Source organism: Ipomoea nil, unplaced genomic scaffold (genome assembly GCF_001879475.1).
Source record: "Ipomoea nil cultivar Tokyo-kokei standard unplaced genomic scaffold, Asagao_1.1 scaffold0276, whole genome shotgun sequence".
In the NCBI taxonomy this organism is placed as follows: Eukaryota; Viridiplantae; Streptophyta; class Magnoliopsida; order Solanales; family Convolvulaceae; genus Ipomoea; species Ipomoea nil.
Window position 1 is genome coordinate 2,704,463 of NW_017616704.1, and position 11,568 is coordinate 2,716,030.

Below are 11,568 nucleotides of genomic sequence, written 5' to 3' on the forward strand. Positions count from 1 at the left end.
TAGAATATTCATTACCATATTTTAAATATTTTTTATTCAATTGACTCATTAATGAATTGGTTCCAAAAATTCCATTTAATATTACCATAATAATATGTCCATAATTAAATAGTATATATTGTGCATTATTCTTGCCCATTTTGTATTACCATAATTAATTATTTCAGAGTGTAATTATTTTTTACTCAACTGACTCATTTAAAATTATCCGGTGCTACATACTTATAATTAAAATAGCTATTATCGTATTAAAAATGTTTTTAATTAAATTGACTCATTTATGAATTGGATAAAAAAATTCCGTGTAATATTAGCGTATATCAATTTTCAAAATTAATTAGTCTATATTCTATCATATTCTTCTACAATGTCTATTAGTATAATTAATTATTCAATAATCTTAATATTTTTTTATTCAATTGAGTCCTTTTAAATTATCTGAAACTACATACTTATAATTAGAATATATATTACCTAAATTAAAATATTTTTTTATTCAATTCCTAGATTTAGGTAATATGGTTTTTAAACATATTTTATTAAATTGAATCACGATTGTATGTACATGGTTAGCAAATGAGAATGTTTTAGTATGGTAACTAATTAGAATCATAATCATAATAATCATAATAATCATATTTTAATATATTTCGGGTTTGTATGTTTTTATATATTTCGTTTCTTTGTATGGTAATGATTACGATACTCATGATTCTTTGTAGGATTTGAAATTTTTAATTACTAAAATTACTAAGATCTAATAATATGTAAATGGTGATTACCATATTTAATAATATATGGTTGTGAGTATAATATATATTCCTAACATGTTTTCTTTCAATACACGGTAATCTATATGAAGTGAAATGTTAAAATATAATAATATGTACACGGTGATTACTGATTACCATATTTAATAATATATGGTGATAATTATTATTATTATATATATATATATATATATATATATATATATATATATATATTATAACAATTATATATGGTTAATTAATTAAGAATGGGAAGAAATCAGAATTACCAATCACCTTGATCATTTACCACATGCATAAACTCAATATAGAGTTAAATTATTAAAAATATAAGTATATTACAAAAAATCTAACCATATTTAATAATCTATATATTATAAAGTAATTTATTAATTGTTAATTAATTACGTTAATAAAAATTTGCACACAATAATATTTTGTTTTATTTAATCTATATATTATAAAGTAATTAAAATCTATATATTTAATAATCTGTATATTATATTGATATTAATTAATAAATGACCTTAATCTGAACTAAGGGGTAATATTCTGTTTGATTCAATTATATACCTTAGTAAAAATCATTACATGGTATATGTTAAAATAAATTTGATTCAATTGATTTAATTAATTACTAAAAACGAACACGTAACATGTATGGTAACCCGTTATAGTTGATTTTATGCAATTGAGTAATTAGTTTGAATTACACGACTTAAAAAATAATAAACTGTACACTGTAATTATAATATTTAATATAATATATTGTGTACACGGTAATATTGTGTTTTAATTTATTAATTACCTTAGTATAAATTTGTACATCGTATATGTTTAAATTGATGTTATTGAATTGAATAATTAGTTTGAATTATAAGAATTAATGCTATTGACTTTACACTACAAGAAAAATGCACATAGACAATGGTTAATAACCGTTGTCGTAGGGGTATAATTTCTGTTGTTGAAGCCGGTGTTGTTGTAAGTCCCGCGCATAGACAACGGTTTTTTAACCGTTGTCTTTTCTAGAAACAACAACGGTTTTTTAACCGTTGTCTATTAAGTGTTGTTGAAGCTGGTGTTGTTGTAAGTCACGCACATAGACAACGGTTAATAACCGTTGTCTTTTCTAGAAACGACAACGGTTTTTTAACTGTTGTCTATTAAGCGTTGTTGAAACCGGTGTTGTTAAAAGTCACGCACATAGACAACGGTTAATAACCGTTGTCTTTTCTAGAAACGACAACGGTTTTTTAACCGTTGTCTATTAAGTGTTGTTGAAACCGGTGTTGTTAAAAGTCACGCACATAGACAACGGTTTTTAACCGTTGTCTTTTCTAGAAACGACAACAGTTTTTGAACCGTTGTCTATTGAGTGTTGTTGAAACCGGTGTTGTTAAAACTTAAAAGTCACGCACATAGACAACAGTTTTTAACCGTTGTCTTTTCTAGTAAAGACAACGGTTAAAAACTGTTGTCTATTGAAGGTTGTTGAAACCGGTGTTGTTGAAAGTCATAGGCATAAACAACGGTTTTTAACCGTTGTCTTATATATCAAAGACAACGGTTAAAAACCATTGTTCGCACATTCATAAACAACGGTTTTAAACCGTTGTTTTTAACCTGTTTTGATTTTAAGCATAATATAATAAAAATAATTTATTCAAATGCCATAAATATCAAAGCATCAATTCATTAGTATAATCATCTTTTACAAGTATGTAAAGTATTTCAAAATACACAAGAATTCATCATCTACTTTAAAATACAATGAACAATTCCAATCACTAAGTCTAAATATTGTAGTGACCAAAGATACATTTTCAAGAAAGACCTTATGTGCTTCATGGTTCTCATTACATAGACACAAGCATTTTTCCTGTCAATGTAGAAGAACATATTGGATAGGAAGTATATAAAAATGTGGCAAGAGAACTGTCAAAGCAGAAAAATTCACTATTTGACATACGTAGTCTAATTAGCGTCCTTTGTAAGAGTTGTCTTTGGCCAAGCTCCCATTTGAAGTATATGAAATGGCTCATACACCCAGATTGAATAGCCTCATTAGGAAGATGGTGCCAACACTTCAATCTGTAGCATGTACATGTGGAACCACAACCAAAATAGAGCAAAGTAATGATGATTTGTAGTTTTATTTTGACTCATCTTACATGAATATAAGTAAAATAGATAAAGAATACTTACAATTAGTGAACTTGGTGACTGCTTCATCAAGAAGCTATTAAAGGAAAAGCTTTCAATAGTTTGCCCAACATAAAATAAAAAACAAAAATCTTGTACTAATTAATATTAATATTAGTAGTTTAAAAGAAAAGAACAATCATTGAAATCAATATAATGTTCAAAATTCTACCCAGTGATGTTTCTCTTCATTTTGTGGCCTCATTATTTTCATCCAATCAGTAAAACCTTTCTTCATGTATGCAAGTTGCTCAGATCCACCCGGGTAAGATTTGAAGGTCTATTAGTTTCACCCATTTCATTGACCTGTTATATCATACACAACCTTCAAGTTATGTATCAGAAAAATAAGAAATAGATCAATCACTCATGTAAAGAAGTAAACATGATGGACATTTAGCCAAACCAGGGAACCTGTAATTAGTTGGTAACAGGTTAAACCCCAAAGTAAACAAAATAGAACACACATGAGTAAGTAGAAAGGCAAATTGATGATAGACAGAGGCATATAAATGGAGAAAAAACTGGACCATAACATCAACATATCAGCATTCACTAATAAAATAGATTTTAGACTATAACTAATTTAGGAAGGCACATACACAAGCACAGTAATAGGGGGAGAAAAAGAAGGAATGGAGATCTAAATGTTTGGCAGTTTAACTTTTAATTATCCCAAAATAACTAAAGAGGAGATCATTTAACCTGAATAATTGCTGTTGTCACGACATCCAGGATATTGTTTGTGGTATAGCTGTTTGATTTAAGCTCGATCTATTTAGGTTCAGTTTGACTTTATTACATTGTATTAATATAAATTTACAATAATAAATTATTAATATAAATTTACAATTATAAATTTGTATAAGGAAAAACATATAAACTTCTGGTAAAAAAAAAATTAAAAATCTCTCCATTACCTAAATTAAAATATTTTTTTATTCAATTCCTAGTACGTACTTCAATCTCAATATCTCATTGCCTACATCTTTATTTGTATATTGGTAAAATTACAAAAGTGCTAGTACGTACTTCTTCCTATATATATATATATATATATATATATATATATATATATATATATATATATATATATATATATATATATAATGGATGATATTATAGAAATTTCTCTAAGTTTTGGGGGGAAAATTTGGCTAGAAGGATTTACTTTTAACTATATATAGATATAGATTTTTATTGCCTACACTTCATCCGTCCCTATCCAAACTTTATCCATTTGATGAGCAACGAACTCTATTGCTTCCTGATCAATCTTTCTAGATCTGTATCTTCTCCACAAAAATTAAACAAAAAAAAAAGAATATATCAACATTTTTATTACAAACCACTTTTCTTATTTAAATATCAGAAAATCCAAAACAAAACAAAACAAAATCCAAAAAGAAAAAAAAAACTAAGATAATGAAAACCTCACCCGTGCAAATCACGTATCAGCCTCAACTGTGGAAGATCACATGATGATTAACAAAAGTCAATGAAATGATGGAAAAGATACGGGGTGGAGAAGCCTTACCGATGTGGAGAAGGAAATGATGGGAAGGCTAGGAATTATAAATTTGTATTTATAAGTAGAAAATACTAATTTAAAAGGAAAGTATAATAATTTATTTATTTAAGGTATTATTATTATTATTATTATTATTATTAGATTACATAAATGCCCCTAAGTTTTGGGGGGAAAACTTGCTAGGAGGATTTTACTTTTATATATATATATAGATATAGATATAGATTTATACTAAACATATTATGAAATTTTTTTATATTAAATTTTTAATCCAGTTTTTAAATTTATAAATTTTTATATACTTATACTAAACATATTATGAAATTTGAATTAAAAAAAAAAACTTCAATCAACTCATGTTAACCAAACAAGACACCTAAAAATAGGACAGAGGGGGTTATATGATATATTTTGAGATAATGAGATTGAATTAAAAAATAATTAAAAGATAATTTACTCCGTACCTTTTTATGAATATCTAATCAATGTAATATAGAAGCTTCTATCATGTGTCATTGTATTCAAATTATTCTAAAAAAAATTTGAAATTTATCTATTTAAAAGAAAAAGTATTTATAAAAATCATATAAATAATATAGAAGATGTGTGATTTATAATATGCTTTATGTTCAAACTATTTTATCTAGATAATTATGTTTCATATCTTTTTGTATTTTTTTTTTTGCTATTGAAATATTTTAATTTCTTACTCCTAGTCAAGAAAAAAAGATTTTTAACTTCACATATGTTTGTAATTATTGTTTTATAAATTTTTAATAATAATTAATTTATTATTTATTATTTATTATTTATTATGATAACAATGTTATTGTTTATGAGTTTACTCGATTTTAAATTATTTATTCATCTTTATAAATTATAATACTATTTATTTATGAAGGCACTTATACGATTATTTATTATTTTGCATTAAGGAAAGCACCTAGAATTTTTTTCATGATTATTGCTGTGAATGTAAAATTGTTAAAAACTTGTTAATCTTATTTAAAGTTATTGATATTAATAATATTTTTATTATTTAATTTAAATTTTAGGCGTGAAATACATACTAATCGGGGTCCATTTTTTTATCCTGCCCCAAGCCTATAAAATATTAGGACCGGCCCTGGATGGAATGCTTACTGCCAATGTTGAATTCCTAAGCTAGTTTTGCCCTACCCTTCTCAGATGAAGGAAGCAACGTGAGAGAATGGTGGAAGACATGGGAATATGTAGCTTTTATATATATATATATATATATATATATATATATATATATATATAATTAGGTTCTTGTATGGTTAGGGTGCTCAGGTGCGGTTGTGCTGTTTAATCTGGGCTATTCATCTCGCTTAAATTAACGTCCAGGATTACCTAAATTTAAAAATAAAAAAAAATGTGGTGGCAATTTTGTAATTTTTGTATGTAGGTCAAAATTAAGGTGAGCGGATCTGTAATTAATGTGCGTGTGTTTTGTATATAAAATGCGTGAGTTTTGTGTGTAAGGTGCGTGAGTTTTGTGCTTAATGTGCGTGGGGTTGTGCTTAACGTGAGTAGTTGTTAAAACTTAAAGTGTGGACTTTTGTGCTTAAGGTGTGTGAGATTTGTTATTAATGTGAGTGGAGTTTTTGCTTAATGTGTGTGAGGTTAGTGATTAATGTCAGTAGTTGTTGAAAATTAAAGTCTGTGAGTTAATACTTAAAGTGCGTGGAGGTTTGTGCTTAATTTGCGTGGGTTTTGTACTTAATGTGCGTGAGGTTGTGCTTAATTTCAATAGTTGTTGAAACTTAAAGTCTGTAAGTTAATATTTAAAGTGTGTGGGTTTTGTGCTTAATGTGCGTGAGGTTGTGCTTAATGTGTGTGAGTTTTGTACTTAATGTGCGTGAGGTTGTGCTTGAGATCTAACACTTAAGGTGTGTGTTTCTATCACTTAAGGTGCGTCATTTTTAGCTTATGTTTCTTTCTTCCAGACACGCGTTTTTTTTTTTAATTTTCATTGATTTCAGCCGTTGATCTAAATTTGATCAACAACTCAGATCTAACTGCACAACCGCACGGGAAGTTATACCCGCATGCACCTGAACCCTTCCATGTGTGTGTGTGTCTATATATATATATATATATATATATATATATATATATATATATATATATATATATATATATATATATATATATATATATAATCGCACTCACATGCAAAATAGGAATGGATTCTGTCCGTCCACGTGTCCAGATCTAATGGATGAGAAACACTGATTTTTAAAAAAAGCGTGGTGGCATTTTCGTAAATAATTGAACATCGAAGTGCAAGTAAAATGTATTACAAGTGCATGTAAAATGTATTATAGGTGCAAGTAAAAATTTACACTAAGCATCAATACAAAGTGCACATATAGTTACAAGTAGTTGCACCTATAGTTCTAAGTAGTTGCACAAATAGTTATAAGTAGTTGCACCTAGGTGCATAAATGTTTGCGGGTGGTTTTCAGGGGTATTACTACCCGCTGAACTCAGATTAATGAATGTTAACAAGGCAAAATTACATGCACTTATAGGTGAAAGTAGGTGCACTTGTAGTTATAAGTAGTTGCACCTATAGTTATAAATAGTTGCACCTATAGTTATAAGTAGGTGCACCCAGGTGCATGAATGTTTGCGGGAAGTGAATGTTAACAAGGAAAAATTACATGCACTTAATAGGTGAAAGTAGGTGCACTTGTAACTGATTTTACTTGCACTTAGATGTTTAATTATTTACAAAAATGCCACTGCGTTTTTTTTAATCTATTAGATTTGGACACATGTCGCGCGCGGATTCTTTCGCATATTCCCTCCTGGGCACTTATTCGCACTTGAGTGCATATATATATATATATATATATATATATATATATATATATATATATATATATATATATATATATATATATATACAAAACTAATATAAGAGCCAATAATGTTAGGCCCTTAACTTTGAACAAAAAAATGTCGGTATATCTACAATCTACAAAACTAATAAGAACCAATAATTTAAGGCCCTTAACTGGAACAAAAAATTGTCGGTATAATTATTTCCTAAAATGAATGATTCATATTATTGTGATTTTAATATTTTTTTAATGATTTTCCTTATTTACCCTCAATTATATTATTTACTCCCCTTAAATAACCCTAAATTCCGTTAGTATAAACTTTAGTAACGGAATATTCCGTTAACTTTTTTTTTTTTAAAACCACTTCCGTTAACTATTTATTATTCTTAACTTACTCATTAATTTCTATAAGAAATGTCTTAGGTTCGAATCTCACCCCAATTAAAGTTGACATAATTGTTAAACATATACTACGAATATGTTAAAATGTATTTAAAAAATATAATATAAAATTTTCTTGCATTTAAAAATAAGCAAATTTATGTTAAGTTTTTTTTTTCTTTTCGTTTAATTAATCTTCTTTTGATTTTTTAGAAAAAAAAAAACTTAATATTTTAATTATATGATTTTGTATTATTGGAATGATTTAGGTCATTATGTTATTAATATTTTTTGTATGTATTTTTATTATGGTACAATTGTACATTACTTTACAAATATTATACTATTATTTTTTTATTTATCTGACACAATTGTTCTTATATCATTGTCAGACCAGCGCGACCAGAATTTTATCAATGCATGAAAACTTCTAAAGAAAGTTGCAAGTTAATTTTTACTATATCATTATAACAATATTTATTTGTAACCATATAGTTTGAATTATTTATTATCATCCTATATTGATAATAATTGTAGCAATTGTCATTGACAAACTCTCAAAACAATTTGTCTCAACAGCAAATGAAATTTTTTTTTAAAAAAAGTGATTTCATTATTGTGGATGAAAAAATGTACGTCACTTTATTACTCTTATTAAATTAAATAAATTAGTAGCTACAACAAAAATAATACATGTGCATTAAATTAATTTATAATTAGATGTCTATAATATCTTTACTTAAAAAAAAACTATTCATTATAAAAATATTTAAAAAAGATATATAATTTCATTAGTTATATTATCTTTATTTTCTACAATTTAAAGATTTTTTACCTTCAAATTTATTAATTTATTTTGTACACTACATTCTCCATTGTCTTCTGTTTACATTATCTTGTAATTAAATAACAAAGTTATAATAGTTATATATATAAATATAAATATATATATATATATATATATATATATATATATATATATATATATATTTATTTATTTATTTATTTATTTATTTATTTATGTATTTAAAGACAATGACAATGCTACCCAAAAAAGAATTAGAGAAATTTAAACCAAAAGTAAAATTTATTTAGACTATTGCTTTTAGACTAAGTATTTAGACTAGCGTTATTATAAAGTTGTAAACATTTATTTTTGTGACAATTATAATCAATCTCTCATATATTATCTTGCATTTATATACTTTAAATTACTAATTTAAATAAACAAATTCAACTTTTATTTACCACATTTCCTATATAATATTGCATTAATATATTTTAAAATACTTATTTAAAAATAATCATTGGGCATTATTCCATTTATGCAAAGTGCGTAAAAAAACTAGTATATATATACAAAACCATAGGTACGTCAACATTAGTCTTAAGAAATATTCTAGGATCTTATATTTTGGGTTGAAGACTTGGGTTAAAAGTTTGGGTCAAATGTTGGGCTAGGCTTAGTAGTAAAAATATGATTTGTTAGAGTAAAATAGGTTATGTTGAGTTTGGTCTCAAGTCTTAGGCTCAAAATGAATAATGTTAAGATCACAAGTTCGTTTTAGATAGATTTTTGGATTAAAATTTTGGATAGAATTTATATCATATAAATAGGACTTATTGGGCGTCTTCTTGGCCATGGAGATTGTCGGAGGTATATCGAGCAAAAACCCCGAACGTATAGAGAGGTATACCTAGGGAATAATCCCTATCAACATGAGTTTGGGTTTTTCAAGGACCCAACTACATTTTTTTGAGTTCGATTGTCCAATTGCAATTTGGTGTGCAGTTGAGTGCCCTATTTAACCCTTATTCCTTTATCTAATATCAAAAATATTACCAATATCTCTTTCTTTTCACTTATATAGACATATATATTATATATATATATATATATATATATATATATATTATATTTATAGTATTCTGTACGCTATGAAAATATGACTCTATATATATATATATATATATATATATATATATATATATATATATATATATACACACACACACACACACTGTACTGATGGGGTCACAGGATATTGGGCTTGGTAAGCAAGAGCATCCCACCCTTTCCAACGAATGACCCTACTGTGCTCCCCTTCACAATTCTACTAATAGATTCATAGCTCTCTCAATCTCACGACCCATTTCCAAGGGGATTAAGAATACACTCATAGCATAAGTAGGGATTGCTTGAATCACAGTCTTTAAGAGGATTTCCCTCCCACCTTAGTAAAAGAATCTGTTAGTCCAACCATTGATTCTACCCACCACCCTTTTTTTGAGGAAACCAAGAATTTATCGCTTGTTCCTTCGAATTAGAGATAGAAGACCCAAGTAGTTACCACTTAATGTACCCTCCCTCATATCCAGAATCCTAGAGACAACCCCTTTTAACTCAGCGCCAACATTCATGCTAAAAGATAGGGTAAATTTGGCATAGTTTACAGCTTGACCCGAGACCTCAACAAAAGAATCAATAACCCCCTTTCATAGCAGTAACCTCAGAAACACTAGCTTTACAAAATATATAATAATCATCAGCATAAAATAGACAAGTAATTACAGGAGCCCCCATTGCAATGGACACCCCCATGAACCACCCCTTCCCTCACTTTAATTTGAATCAGCAAATGGAATACCTCAAGAACAAGGATAAACAGGTAAGGCGAGATGGGGTCACCCTGCCGGAGACCTCTACTTGGGGAAACAGAACCAATGTCCCTACCACTCAATAATATTGAATAATTTACAGTAGATATCATCTCCCCAATCAGGTTTGTGAACTGATTAGAAAATCCCAGTCTGAGAAAAATGCCCCTAAGAAAACCCCAACTCACACAATCATACGCTTTACTCAGGTCAAGCTTAATCCCCACACAACCATTTTTTCCTTGCCTTTTTTCCTTTTAAGGTAGTGATTAATCTCGTAGGCAACCATAACATTTTTCCCTTGCCTTTTCCTTTTAGCCTTGTTTTATTTATTAGTCCCTAGTTTGTTTATTTATTCTTCCGGGCTATCATTTTGAGCTTTGTATATTTTTTTTGGACCTCACACCCTGAGTAATAATATCACTATTTTCCTATCCTGTTCTATACATTTATACCCGATTTACGGTGAACTAGATCTCGATAAAATCATCATGTACAATTGTGATTATTATAGACATTGATTGATGATTGATACCATTACTAATCATTAAGAAAATTTTATTTTAAAAATCGCCTAATCTCATACTCTTAATTATAAAATTTATAAATATTTAGAAATATGCATAAATACGTATATATAGTTTGTAACTACATTAATCAATAATAAATTTTAAAATTAAATTCTTTTAATTTCTATAAATGAAATTCCTTAATATAATATGAAATATAATTAAGTAAATAAAATTATACAATTAAATAAATATGCATTCGTAAATATTTAGAAATATGCTTAAATACATACATCCAATGACCTTGTAATCAAGTGGCATGATGTGACTCTTCTAAATGGGAGGTCATGGGGTTGAGCGGTTGAGCATAGTAGTACTAAAAAATATACATATACTTATGCACCATATATTATATAAATTAAAATATTAATTTTTAAATTTCTAAATATAAATTCTTAATTATAAATCCAACAATATAAATTATAATTAAAGAAATTATACTATAAAATTTTTCTAAACATATATTAATAAATATTATGTGCTCATAAAAAATATTATACAATCATATGAGGAAATACATTCAATTATGATTTAAATCTATTTATATAAAATTTAAAATTTACATCTTTTGATTTCTG